At 28.5% G+C, this 14,636-nt stretch overlaps 1 protein-coding gene across 5 annotated transcripts in view; it reads right to left on the reverse strand.

Moving 5' to 3' along the window:
• Positions 1-14,636, reverse strand: part of LOC107436239 (photoreceptor-specific nuclear receptor) — a 74,112-nt gene that overhangs the window by 40,477 nt on the left and 18,999 nt on the right. For 2 of the 5 annotated variants that reach the window (XM_071187090.2, XM_087158875.1), the window contains exon 1: positions 1,031-1,178. The exons of the other annotated variants lie outside the window; for them this stretch is intronic. The gene's annotated coding sequence lies outside the window, so the exon portion shown is untranslated. Of the gene's footprint in view, positions 1-1,030; positions 1,179-14,636 lie in introns of those variants that run through there. 5 annotated transcript variants of the gene reach the window in all.

The raw sequence follows: 14,636 nt of genomic DNA on the forward strand, positions 1-14,636 counted from the left end.
TATTTTAGCATTTAGCAACTATCCCACATACCATTGGCTACTAAGAAAATATCTGTAATTTTTTTCTTCTTTCACCTATTTAGTTCAAGCTGTTATTATAAGTCCAGACCAGAGAAGGCTTTTAGTAAATAGTTTTATGGAAGATTTATTGCAAAGTTATTTTTTACAGCACATAAAAAATTACATAAATAAGCAAATTTTACAATAAACAAAAGTATTTTACATTTAATAAAAAAAATAAAAAATAAAAATGCGAAATTGAAGAGAAAATAAAAAAATGATTTCATTAAAAAGTCAGTGATCTTGTAATCCCTCTTCATTTTATCCATGCTTCGCGCTTTTCATAACCCATTAAACCAAGCATCCTTTAAAAAAAATTAAATACAATTAAAAAAAAAATTAAAACTAGTTGCACAAGTGTTTTTTTTTCTTTCAGGATTTATTTCACGAAATAAGTTCATAATATGCCTACTAGGGTATATATATCATATATAGGTATATTAATGCTAGGGTATATAGGTATATTAATGCTTATATTTTGGATCTGAAGTCCAAGAACATTGCATCTTTAAGGCCAAAGTGGTAGATAATAGAAAGAACTACAAGGTAAGTCCAAAATGAATGGCTCAATTTCCTAGGTATACTTAGCAACATCTTATAAAATGCATTCATTTAAAATTTACACGCATGCAGAGGTAATATATTTCATAACCGTCACCGAACTTGAGTTTAGGGCCACCAATGCTCAACTCCGTAGCCTTGGACTTCAAAAGTACTTACCTAATTTGTTGGGAAAGTACAACTTAAATTAGCAGATATGCATATCAGCAAATAAAAGTGACTAAGTTTATGATCGAAAAAAAAAATAATTTTCTTTTAGATTGAAAAAAATATTGTTTCGTGCACTTTTAATTATTATAATTAATTATAGTCTATTAATTATAGATATAGTTTATTAATTATAGTCATTTTATAAATTGGAAAATTTCATTACTAAATGTTTATTTCAAAACATTTCAAAATTACTTACCTAATTTCTTGAGAAAATACAACTTATATTAACAGATATGTATATCAGAAAATAAAATATGTATATTGTATATATATTTTTTAAAATTGTTTCAAGTGTTTATCAATCAAGGCTATAAAGTGTTTGAGTGACTGATATGAGAAATCAAAGAAACAGTCTTTATCAGAAAGTATATAAAATCACTGCGGCTGTTAATTTTCCCACATTCCTTTGCCCCGTGTGATTTTTCGACGCGCATATATATGAGAGATTACAGATTACAGTCAAACATTCAAATGCCAAAGTTTAAAATGATTTTATAAAAGATATCTTTTGACCCAATTATAAAACTTTAAATTTCAGGATTTTCATTTCAAGATAACCTTTTAATCATGACATTTTTAGGATTTTATAAGAAATTTCTAATTGTACACTGTTACAATCTTCTCAGAAAAAATGGTTAATTAAAAATTTATTCAATTATTATTTTACCGTATTCAAACAAAACAGTCAAATAACCATAAATAAGATGTATTCATACCGTTAACCATTAATTAACTGCTTTTACCAGATACGGTTAAACAAGCAGAATTTTATCGCACCAACAAGACCTACTTATTGAAGCCACTTGGTTCTTTGCAGATGGGTACATATTATAGCTGAGATTGCTAATCTATCAATCTCATGACCGACTGTACTGGGGTTCGAGTCCCAACGTTGACACCAAAATATTTCCTTCAATACATGAATAGTTTCCAGTGTTTTCAATTTGAGATACTGGACTATTATGATACGATACATTCGTTCAATCATAGATTCCAACGCAATAACGATGCTTAACACAAAAAGTCTAGTATTTCCATTCTCTTAAGATAGGTGAAACAAACAGATAAACTAACTAAACCACATTCCAAGGTTCATTTAATAAAACACAACTCAACCACAACCTACCTCCAATGGCCATTACTAACGAAATGCCTAGCTCCAATGTCCAGTTGTATTTCTTTTTTACTGTTTTGAAACCATGCTAGTTGTAAATGGTAAAAAAAACTATATTTTTTTTATTCCTGGTTTTTTTAACCATACTAGTTGCGGACGGTTTCAAAAGCGTAAAGGGAAAAAATGGTCTTTTGCTTAAACTTTAAAGTTGATTGGATGGACAGACTGCAGCCGCCTATTTTGCTGTTATTTTAGAATGAAGTTTTTAACCTATTTCTTCTTATTTCTTTTTCAGTATTATTCTCGTTGTTATGTATTCTTGAATAACGATTAGAAAAATCAACTAAAAAAAAAGGTGGGACATCAAAACCCTCGATTTTGCTTACGAAGTTCATCAACAGCAGGTGCTTTACTAAAAAATTGTAAAAACAATGTTTTCAAAGTAATCACCAATTGCCAATCAATGTTGCTAAAGTCAGGGGGAACAAAACTAACTAACGCCAGTGCAACCATTTTGGTTGGAGCCACCTAACAAAAATATTATTTTTAGTTTTTCCAATCAAGGCCATTCTCTAGAAAGTAGGGGAGGTCAATATCTTCCGGTACCAGAGACTGTGAAAATCCCGATCAAAATTTCTTTTAAAAAATATAGTATTTATTAATAAGTTTTTTTAAGAGAAAATAAAAAGAAAATGTCTTTATATCAACATAAAAACTACGATTTTTTTTCAAAAATTTTACAAAATGGTAAAATAAAGGTTTTGGTGATTTGAAGAAAGGGCGCGTCATAAATTTTGTCCTGGGCCTTTGCTAAGAATTGGATGTAGTTGTCTTCTTCCTCCGCTGCACTGCAGCTTTCGTGAGCCTCGCATAGACACGCATCAAGGGGAGGAGTACCTCGTAGTACCTGGTCCTACCCCGAGAGCAGAAACGAAACAGAACAGTGCTACTATTAGATTTAATCCTTACTGTTTGCTAAGGTATGAATCTTTAGTAATCGAATGATAAACTTGACTAAAAATAATTTATTGTAACTGTATTGACCAATAAGGTTAGTGCAAAACTTCAAGAACATTAGACATAGCAAAGCAAAGTTATCTATAAAGCCGTCGTGGATTCAACAACATCAACGCGTCAATATGCTAGGCTCTTGACTAGTAAAGTGTAATTCAGCGTTTGCTCACTGGGAAACAACTAATTTCGATTTCGAACCAATAGAGATATCCTGTCTCACTCCACTATCAGGTCTTATAAACTTCTTTGCTATTTTTTTATTTTAATGAGTAGTACTTTCAGTAATAGTTTAGATAAAAAAAAAATAAAATAAAAAAAAACATTTAATTATCTTTAACTTATAAAATACGTAATTTCATTTGGTAGAGTTTTTCAAAAATGTTTATTGCTTTTTAAACTTTTTTATAGCCTAAATCGGTTCACTAATTTATTTGTAATCCTGTCTGTCATTTTAGATAGACAATAAGGTTTCAGAATTTCCAAGTATAAAAATTTTTTCACTTATTTATATATTTATTTTAAATGTTATGCTCGTTTCGTGTTTAACTTTAAGCGTAATTTTGCCATTCATAAGATTTTCCTGTGATTTAGAAATTCTAACTGGTCGTGGGCAACAAATTTACAAAATTAATTTGTTAATTTGTTTAACAAAATTAATACCACAGCATGAATAATGTGTAAGGTTAGACATGTTTTGAGCGTCATCCCTTATTTGGGTATATTTGTGCAAAATAGCACCGTTGGTTATTTTTTGGTCTGCTTCATATTAGGTTTGCAGAGTCTTCCGAATTCAGTTGTTGTATGATTCGTTGAAAGTTCGATAGAAAGTATGAGGGGATTTAATTAACGACTATGTTAACCTTCATCTATTAAAGGTACCTCAAGATAGAATCGAGTTAACATGTCTTATATACTAGTGATTTGTCATTTAATATTTATAGTGGTAGTTACACCACATTACTCCCCTTCCAGAATTTTATCTGTGATAGAATTCGATGAACGAATACCACTAGTTGATTCATGCTGTTTTTATTTATTTATGGAAATTTTTTGTTGTTGTTCGCTCATTTTTTTTCTCTTTATAGCATTTTTTTCATTATTTTTTTTCCTCATTTTTTGTTTATTTACAGCGGGAGTTTTTATTTACTTCACTGGATTTGTTTTTTCTTTGGGCAGTATATTTTTAAGCAAATCAACTGTATAATGTGGATCATCCATCGATATTGGCAAGTTCTTAATCACGTCCGGGCCAACATGTCTTATATACTAGTGATTTGTTATTTAATATTTGTAGTGGTAGTTACGCCGCAAGTACGCGTTATATTGTAAACAATACTAGTATAATAATATTGAATGGTGCGTTTTTTCAAAAGCTTAGGCGTAAAAATCAGTCGGATGTAGTAACCCGGATGTCTAACGACGAATTTCAACCCCTAGCGCCCTCTACGCTAAGCTTTACACGGTCGACCTTCCATTTTTTGACAGAGTGGAAAAATAATGGAATGCTTATTGGTTTATATAGTTGTAGATTTGTCGTTTACAGTTCGGGTTTTTTATAGCCATCGTTGAACAGCCGACTCAATTTGTTTGGGTTTACGACTACGAATAACTAGCTTAACCCCGCCCAGCCCCCGTAAGGGGGCATCCGGGGACACTCCGAAAGTTCGAAGTGTGCGCAACAGTTCAATCACATAAGCAAACATATTCAAAATTTTCAAACTAGAGTTTTAACAATTGGGTAGAATATTGAATACGAAATCCTGAAAACAGCGTTACTTAGAAGTGAACTAAATACAAACAAACATTACAAAGAAAATAAACAGTAACAATCAGAAGAGATATTGATGTCGCATCTTCAGTAGGGGTGCAAAGTTAATAAAAGGAAACAATTCAAATATAAGATGTTTATACGACTACAAATGTTTAACTCTGTAGCCTTTTAATTTTGAACCCAATCCCGAAGACATGAGAACTCCTGGATCAAGTATTGATAGAGATTTGTTTTCGTGGAGAACTTTTTGATGGCACTAACCCGCATTTGCGTTACATGGAGAGGATGACCACGAGAGCATTCCACAATTAGCCTGACGGTAAAGGGACTCTAACCCATGATCCATCTACCACTGAGGATATTTCACGTCAGCACTGTGGTCGTTTCAAGCCGGATGCCGATTCGTATTGACCAGTCATCGGCAGTTTGGGATTTGGCATTTTGAATGCTAGATGGCAATTTGTATGTTTGGGTCAGTTTTGCAATTGTTTTTTAAATATTGCTAAAATTTTGCTACAATATATTCACGCATTTTAAATAATAACAAACTGTAATCTTCATCGTATTTAACTGCAATTATGATTTTATATAAATTTGTAGTAGAAATCAGGCATAACGAGAAAAATAATCGGTTCCCGAGCGTGCGAATACGAAAAGGAAAAGTGCTTCTTCCTCCTTTCGCTGCTCCTGAACAAATTAAATTCGTTTTTTTTCTCAATGTTTTAATTACTAACTTATTTCAATGTCTTTTTTAACGTGCTCCACACATGAATTTAAATCTAATTCAAAATTGAGAGCGAAAACTAGAATAAGGAATTTTAGAAAATTGTTTTCAGCTTAAAAAAAAAGATTGATGAAGAGACTTTTTTGATTTTTTTTCCTGACAAGAATTTTTTTAAAAAAATGCGAACATTTGAATTAAATATATGGAAGGTTTAGTTCCAAGAGTGAAAACTGAGATAGTTAAAACCGAAGAAAAAACAAGAAGACCGAGTTTGAGAAAATTGTTTTTCTTATTCTTTACCGAAAAAAAAAGGGTTGAAAAACCTTTGCTGACTGGATTTTTCTTATGCATTTTTTAATAACGATCATTAAAAAAAAAAAAAATCATATATACGAGAATTCAAAAGTTGAGATAATTTAAAATATGAGGAAAGAAAAACAAAATGCACGGCAGAACTTTGGAAAATTACTTTCTTATTCCTTTCTAAAAGCGTATTTGCATGATTTTGGCTGACTTTTTGACGCATTTATTTGAATTTTAAGAATTTTTTTGAAAGTGTAAAATAAAAAAAGGAGCTAAATTTGAGATACAAAAAGTACTCCAGTATTTTGAACTTACAAAAAAGCTACCGTCAAAACATTATTTTACATTTGTCACAAACTCACGCTCATTGATTGACGACTTCCACATGGGATCATTCGGCAATTACGAACGCAATCCAACGCATAACGATTATAAGTCCCACGCAAGGTTCAATTTGTTGAGCGTGAATCAATAATTGCGCCCAACTATTGGATAATCGACACCGGGTTCCACTTAATAATGCAAGGCGATCTCTGGATTATGTGTCCGAATAATGAATTACAAACCCATGCCGTGTTCAATTATTTTGCTTGTCGAAAAAAAAAAGAAGGAATTATTGACTCCTCTCAACTGCACGATCGTACACTAATAAGTAGTCTTCCTTGAAAAAGTTTTTTCGGTTTAAAACTTTCCGATTTCAAAACGCAATCGCTCCTCCTCTAATAGGCTTAATTCGTATTTACTGGGCAGATGCAGGTATGTAGAGGAACTGAAATAGAAGTGTAATTTAATTTGTTTCGTTTTCTCAGAAGGTTATCAAATAAATATAGTAGCAATTGACTGAAAAAATATGTTTACAGCAAATACAGTGTTGTCAAATTATTATTGGCAGTTTGATAATTGATAATATATGTCTTATTGAAGTTTATTTACATGCCCTTTATGGATCTCTTTTTGTTTTCAATTCATATAAATGTTATAACTTGAAAAATGCAAAGGAGGCCTAGCTTACTTTAAATGAGTTTCAAATGAAAAAAATTGAGTATAACTTTCGAATTTTGGGTGTTATTCTTTTCAGATGTATGTTTTATTTTCTTACGTCATTTCTTATTTACATAATTATGTTATTTAGAACTTATGTTCTCAAAATTTTTTGCCCCAAATCACCTCTTGTAGATAATTTTCCTCCAACATTTTTAAACATTTCATGTAAATATATTTCTTTTAACGTTAACATAAATCTCATTTTTAAAGTTTATTATTAAAATAAAATAATAAAAGGTTTATTAAACATTGAGAACTATCTAAACTTGAATAAAAGCGCTTGTCATATTCTACAGTTAAGGCTGTTTTTCGAAGGGTTTATCGTTGCTTGAAAACTTGAAACGGCAAGTTTTTTCGAATAATATATGTTATTTTCATGACAGTTGTGAGTTTGCAACAGTAAATCAAGACTGTTAGGTCAACCTTAGCCTATTTTCAGTCAGATCCTCTATATTGACTTTGAAAATGGCGCAAGCCACAATTTTGGGGAAATGAGAGACGATAGAGATTTAATTAATTAATATTTAAAAGTATCTTCAACGCTGCACTATTTCGGATCAACAATTTATAAAAACAAAGAATTACTTATGGATTGATCATTTGCGACTAGTTGGAAAAATCGCGCCAAATTGGCTATTTTTAAAAAAGTTTAATAATTTTTAAATTAATCAATGTTTATTTGTTCGTTCTAAAGCCCAGACTTTCTTAACTGAGCAGTTACTTTGATATTTTGTATCAAATTGGTTCAAATGAGAATGGTGATGCTGAAAAATGCAATTGGTGATCAAATCAGTTTTAAATAAATTCTAAAAAAAAATTAATAAATAAAAAAATATGAAAAATTAATTTAAAAAAAAAAACTGAGGGATTGCTTGTTATTTTAGCTGCACCAATATTTTGTTGGCACTAAAATCGTAGCATTTTAAGAGTGAAAAAAAAATTCTAATTATTCTGTAATTTTTTTTTACGTTATAATTTCTATTGTTGAGTAATATGATTGTTGAGTTTATATTGAAACATCCGATGTGGGTTATATAGGGTGATAATTTGTTAAGTAAAATTTGAAAGCTATTTTCCTCACTTAAATGATTTTGCACGACGGTTACGCTTTATTGGCCGCAATCTTAAAACTATTTAAGTCATCTATTAGATAATTATATGTATTATTTTAAAGAAAGTATTATAGCACACATTCAACACAGTTGTGGTGTTTTCAATATTTATAAAATGCATAAAGCCCTATACTAATAACACAAAAATGAATCGCATTGCAGTAACCTTTGTTTTTGTTGTGCAAAAAATTCATTTTTAGAATTCAAACATCCATTTAGCAATGATCATATACATGAAAACCAACTGGGGTTTTGATAAAATAATTCGACTTAAACATTTATTTAGACATATTACTACTACATTCAATTTATTTAGAATATTTAGTATACATTTGATTTCAATACAATTTTTTATGCTTTCAATATTTATGAAAAAGCTGTAAAACTTATCCTACTAACCGTAAATAATTTGTTTCACAATGATATCTTGTTAGTTGAGCAAAATTTGAGTACTAAATTCTTCTTTTGTAGAAATTAGATACCAGAAAAGTATTATAAGCCATAATCATCAAAATTATTGAGGTCGTTTATAAGACAATTCTACATACTATTTATTTTGAAGAAAATAATATAGAATCCATTCAATTTCCAAGTAATTTTAGCGATTTCAATACTATTAAAAAAGGCATTAAATCCTGTTTTATTATAACTATTGTGTTATAAATTGTATTACTATAAGAAATAATATAGTATTAATTTAATTCAATTTAGTTTTATTGATTTCAATGTTTAAAAAAAAAGAATAAAACTCTATTATACTAAAACATACTGTGTTAGAAATGGTATTACAAAAGGAAGTAATATAGTATTAATTTAATTTCAATTTAGTTTTATTGATTCCAATGTTTAAGAAAAAGAATAAAACTCTATTCTACTGAAACTTACTGTGCTAGAAATGATATTACAAAAGGAAATAGTATAGTATTAATTTAATTTCAATTTAGTTTTATTGATTTCAATGTTAAAAAAAAGAATAAAACTCTATTCTAATGAAACTTAATGTGTTAGAAATGGTGTTACAAAAGGAAATAATATAGCATTAATTTAATTTCAATTTAGTTTTATTGATTTCAACGGTTAAAAAAAGAATAAAGCTCTATTTTAATAAAACTTAATGTGTTACAAATTGTATTACAAAAGGAAATAATATAGCAGAGGAAAATAATGTAATATACATTTAGTTTTAACGCAGTTTCTGTGGCTTCAATACTTATAAATTACTTATACCAAAGGTATATACAATACTTACATGATTGAAAACTTTATTCGCTTCAAAAATATACAAATATTAAAAAAGAGTAGACATATTTCAAGCGATTCAAAAATAGGCGCCCATTTTCAAGACTTGCCAGACGGGAATGCAAACAAACAAAAATGACATAAAATAAAAACGTGAAGTTGCTTACGAAAAATGGAAAAATAAAGGTAAGAAGCAAAACTTGAAAAACAACACACAAAAAAAAGAGAGAATAACGATGAAAAACGGACAAAGAAAAATCACAATGGCCGAGAGACAAATCAGGGTAAAATGAAGCAAGTCTTGAAAATGGGTGCCTATTTTTGAAGCATTTGAAACACGTCGACTGTTTATTTTTTATATATTTGTTTATTTTTAAAGCGAATAAAGTTTTCAATCATGTAAATATTGTATATACCTTTGGTATAAGTAATTTATAAGTATCGAAGCCGTTTTTAATCTGGTAGATATATTACCGCTTCAGTTACTTGGAATTATTTATTTAATTTGCATATAGATTACTTATGAAGAAAAAAAGGCATGAAACCTTATTCCAACAAAACTTATCATGTCATAAATTGTATTATAGATGAAAAATACTTGGCTAAAAATTATTTCCGATAAAATTATTGATATGATTGAATAAAACCTCTTATTTGTGCCCCGCCAACGGTTTATCGCTCTCAGAAATCTTGCTTAAACAGCTGACTGTTTTCCCTTACTGCAAACAATCGCTTTGAACTTCGTCAGCTAACACCAGATTGAGCGCCTTTTGATTCGCTGTAAATGTTGTTTTACCTTCTATGTTGTGCTTCAGCGGGAAAGCTAGAATCTAGTCAGATTCTGGGCGATTTCATCTCGCTCTTCTCTAAAGATCAAACATTCCTCTTGATGATCTTTTTGTTTTTAGTCGCGGTTTTTTGATAATTCTTGAATAAAACAGGTGTAATAGTAAGTTTAGTAGTTAGAAATTTTCATTTAAGGGTCAATTAAATATATTTTAAATAAAATTTGTTTATTAATAATTTTGGAATTCAGATGAGCGCGGAATCTATAAACCCTAATAGCTTGTTCCATCAATAGAATATATTTTAAAGTAAAAAAGTTGCTTCAAACAATACAACCTTAATATATAAAACCAGTGAAGTGTCTTCTGTTTAATTATTAAGAAGTCGTTATTATTAGAAGTTAGTACCCTTATTAAGAAGACGTTAATATTAAAGTTAAAAAAAATACAAAACCAAGCTAAAAAACACAAAAGCAAGAATCACAAGGTTTTTGTTTGACCTATTTACTTAACTTTGTTGCTCTAAACATCACGATAACTATCTCTATAAGTTAGTGATTAATGTTATTTTTTGGTTATTGTTAATAGAACCACATATTTTTCGTTCAACCAATTTTCTTAAATTTGTTTCTCTAAACATTAAAAAAACTATCCCGATTTGAAAATGGTCAAAGTTAATAATGAAAATAAAGAACAGTGTATATTTTTGGTCAAACGATTTTACCGCGTTAAAATATTACATATGCAAATTACCCGTCATTATCTGTCCATAAGATTTTTTCCCTTAAAACTAAAGTGTTCTATAATTTCAAAACAATTATTCAGCATTCTATACCTGTCTAATTTTGAGCACCGCATTAAAAAAAGAAGTTAGATATCTCTACTAGATAATTTTATTCCAAATAAAAAGAATAAAACACTGCTTTCGTTCATTTTAACTACATAAATTCTTTTGTTGATTCTACAGAACAGACAGCTGTCACACAAAACAAGCACCTAAAGAACATAACAAATAGAATGCTTCTTTTTTTGGGAGTTTAAGCTTTCATAGGAACAAACGAGTGGTCAAATAGCTTTTTGTTGTTGCAAATTGTTAGAAGCAAACGATTTCATTTGTGAAAAATGGCAGCAACGAAAAAAAAAAATCAATCGGCGCGTTATTCTTCTAAAGATTGTTGAGTCAAATATAACTTGTTCCACTTTTCTCGTTTATTTGATCATTTCCCGTGACATATTGTCTTCTTTTGTTTCCAGCAAAATAGAATTCCACGAGAGAATCATTAATAAATTATGTCCTTATAGATTGATGCGACCATCGAAGAATTGATTTGGGTGAACAACAGTTTAATTACCTGTTCATATTAATCGATTTAATCCATTTTTCTCCCCTTTTGTCATTGGAAAATGAGATGGAGAGGACAATTGTGGGGGATTTTGCTTTTCCCTTATTTGCAACAATTGGGGAGGTTGGGTTGTAGTCCTTAGTTAAGAAAAACATCACGCAAATATTGCCAAGTTGGCGATAGGTTTCATGGCAATAATTTATAATGAAAACAACTAATATTTAGTTTATGTTTTACATGTAAATAGGATTTTATTTAATTAATAATTAATTTTAAATTAAACAATAAATTACTTATCATTTATGCATATTGTAACTTTAAGAATTTCAATCATCATTACATATTTATTAAGTTGAAAATTATCATTTTTATGAATTTATTTTTAAACAAATGGTCTTCAACCTATTATTAGTGTAATATCATTATAGTTTTGTTTATACTATTCTTCAATATTTAAAGAAAAATGGTGCAACATAAAAAAAATTTGTACAAATATTTTTTTTAAATAGTATTTAATCTGCTGAACTAAATATTTTAAATAAAAATTCATAGCAAAAAAGTGCCCTTTACTAGTTTAAATTTCTCTTTTTAAAAATTTCTATTTCACTTTATGCAGAACTATAATTGCAAATACTGTGGTATAATTTTTTCCTCACAATATGTTTTGTTATTGATTTTATTCATTCGATTTAAAATGCTTATGATCATCATGACATACACATAGTTCAAAAAAATATAAAAACAATATTAAATGGTGTAATGTTACCAAATACTAAGAAAATTGAAATTTTATTTTCCTTTTTTTTTCTTAAAGAATCAAAATTTCTAAAACATTTTATATTAAAGCATTTTGCATCAAAACTTTTTTAAAATTTGGTAGATATACCCATGCAACTTTCACTAAATATTAAGATAATGAATTCTAAAATTCAGAATATCTTTCTTCCGTGAAAATTGCTAGCAAAATTTGTCATTAAAAAGCAAAGATTATTATTTTTGTACTCATTATTTAAAAAAAAGATATTGTATTGTAAATAGTAAAGTTTTACTTCCAGATATGATGTGTATTATTTATATTTCTAATTAAAATCTCTATTTTAACAAAAATTTATTTTGAAGAATCAAAACTGAATAAAATGTTAAATTAAAATTTTTATTTAATTTTTTTTAAAGGAATAGAAGTAAAAGTATCACATGATGATAAAATCGCCAATATATGTGACTAATCTCTGAAGCTTTTATGGATTAGGGAGGAAAAGAGCGTGGGTAAAGAGCAGTGGCTTATTGGGAGATATTAAGTGGTCTATTAAATGTGTGTGAAAATCATCACCCGGTTCTCTCTTTTTAACCTGCCTCTTGCCCCCCTCCATGGGGCCCTGGGTGGTAGCTGCCATTAAATCCGACTTTTGATCCTCGCTTGACACTGGAAAATTTCACAATTCAATTTGCATTGTCAGGAAAATATTACTTTTCAAACAATTAAATTAATAAATATATTATTTGAATATAAATTGTGCTATTTATTTTATCTTTAAAGCTAATTAAACCTGTCGATGAAAGTAAAATACATGGATAAGAATATTTTTAATTTTTTCAACCTTTGAGACGAGAAATGTATTAAGTTATTTTTAAAATTTGGAAATCGTTCAATAAACACAAAATGCTTATAACTTTATGGATTTTCTATGTATGTCGTTTTTGTCTGTTTTAGGAGCAAAAAGGCAACTGAGTTTTTTAAGTTTACAAGGAAACTAAATTTAATTTTTTCTTGTGTATTATGGTTATTTTAGAGTTAAATATTTCAGTTTAGATGCTTAAATGATATAAAACTGGGGATTAGATAGATACCTAAAATACTTACTAATTAATCTTCTTGACGCATTTCATTCAAAGAAAATGGAATATTATATTCTAAAGACAATAAATCATTTATAGACAATTCTGATTTATTAGATGATAAAATTTATTTTCTTATGACTATTTTACGTCTTGTTTTGTTATTGAAATGCTTATATCCTTTGAAAAAAAATCCATTAGTTTTAACCAAAAATTTTGCTCAACGTTATTGAAATAATTTTTTTAAAAGATCAATAAATGCGTTATTTGTTCAATTATTTTTTCTAAAGAATATGCAATGGAATATTTTTTCTGGGTCTCTTATTTTCAAACTCTAATTTTTTATCAAAAGAAAAAAAAAACTTGCATCTGTTAAAAATGTGAGAAAAAAAATTTATGATTTAATAATTCAAATTAGATTAATATCCATCATTTGATCTAATAAAAGCAAAAATTGTACTTACTCGCCAGAAAAGTTTTTTTTCAAAAACTATGAATGTAAATTATGGGACAAAACTAGAAGCTTATGCATTGATGAAAAAAGTGGAAGTGTTTTTGTGAGGATCAACTTTAATTAGTGATAAAATTTTGAGTAATCTTTAATCATTTGTTTACTAAAATATCTTTTAGTGTACCTATAGATTACTTAAATTCATAAAATGTATTCTTTTTGTTCAATATCGTTGGAGAAAAAAAAACCGTTGGTGAACACATTTTTATTACTGATTTCATAGTGAGTTTTCCTCACGAGTACTGATCCTGCTGTTTATTTTTTTTTCATTGTGTTTCTTTGTACACAGCCTAGCTAGATGCAGATTCTTTTAATGCAGTTTATCTGATAAATTCAGTTTTTTATTTACGAGGCTGTGAAAAAGGCAGGTGGAAAACGATAAAATGAGGTTTGAAATTGAATCCTATTCAAATATTCTTCAACTGAATCGAATGGCTCATCCTCTAATCTCAATAAGATCTTTAAAAACCGTTATTTGGTAAAGTTACCAGATGGGCAGGATTTCAATAAAATCTAGAAAAAACAATGATGATCTTTATTCACTTGTAAATCAAAGGTTAAGTTTTAAACCTGAAACTTTAACTTGTTCTAACATCTAAAGCTAATGATATTCTATAATAAACATATATTGATCAATAACTGACTAACGCCAAACAATGTATATTTCTTTCAACAATTGTAAGTAAGTAAAGTTTATTGTTTGATTGCATTGCAATGAAAAATAAGTAAAACTGCTAAATAATTATTTTTCTTTGCAAAATGTTTTCCTTGGCACTAAACTTCATTCAGTACATTTTTTAAACTTTAAGATTACTAAATTAAATCAATATTGTTTATTCTTAGTGAGGTACAGATAGTTTCTTTGCATTAAAAAGCTAAATACCTCTTAGCAGTTTTGAAAGACTAACAAAATATTACTGAAAATATATTTATTCCTGTAAAGAAAATATTGATACATTAAGCAGCTTAAGTAAAACAAAATTGATAAAGGAAGTAAACAATCCTC

Source organism: Parasteatoda tepidariorum, chromosome 3, assembly GCF_982258835.1.
Source record: "Parasteatoda tepidariorum strain Cologne lab strain chromosome 3, Ptep-v5.0, whole genome shotgun sequence".
NCBI lineage: Eukaryota > Metazoa > Arthropoda > Arachnida > Araneae > Theridiidae > Parasteatoda > Parasteatoda tepidariorum.